Here is a 661-nt window from a genome sequence, read left to right on the forward strand (position 1 = left end):
GAAATATCCTGGTGATTTCTCCCTGTATCCCAGTGATTTTCCCTGTTCCCCAGAGGACAATCCTGGGAAGCGAGCGCTGGGATCCCACTTTCCCTTCCTGGCTGTATCCCAGGGGTTTTCCCACTGATTTTCCCTGTTCCCCAGAGGACGAGGCCATGGTAGAGGTGCAGTCCCAGGAAATATCCTGGTGATTTCTCCCTGTATCCCATTGATTTTCCCTGTTTCCCAGAGGACAATCCTGGGAAGCGAGCGCTGGGATCCCATTTTCCCTCCCTGGCTGTATCCCAGTGATTTTCCAGGTGATTTCTCCCTATATCCCAGTGATTTTCCCTGTTTCCCAGAGGACGAGGCCGTGATGGAGGCGCACATCCCGGGAAATGAATCCCAGTTAATTTTCCCTGTATCCCAGTGATTTTCCAGCTGATTTCTCCCTATTTCCCACTGATTCTCCCTGTTCCCCAGAGGATGAGACCATGGTAGAGGTGCAGTTCCAGGAAATATCCTGGTGATTTCTCCCTGTATCCCAGTGATTTTCCCTGTTTCCCAGAGGACAATCCTGGGAAGCGAGCACCAGGATCCCATTTTCCCTCCCTGCCTGTATCCCAGAGATTTTCCCACTGATTTTTCCCTGTATCCCAGTGATTTTCCAGGTGATTTCTCC

At 51.1% G+C, this 661-nt stretch overlaps 1 protein-coding gene across 4 annotated transcripts in view; it reads left to right on the forward strand.

Annotated features, from left to right (window-relative positions):
* ENTPD4 (ectonucleoside triphosphate diphosphohydrolase 4) overlaps positions 1 to 661 on the forward strand; it is a 15,099-nt gene that overhangs the window by 5,690 nt on the left and 8,748 nt on the right. The gene's annotated exons all lie outside the window — the stretch shown is intronic.

This window comes from Corvus kubaryi, unplaced genomic scaffold (assembly GCF_017639235.1).
Source record: "Corvus kubaryi isolate FWS band 111438036 unplaced genomic scaffold, C.kubaryi_AGA036_p1.0 37265, whole genome shotgun sequence".
NCBI lineage: Eukaryota > Metazoa > Chordata > Aves > Passeriformes > Corvidae > Corvus > Corvus kubaryi.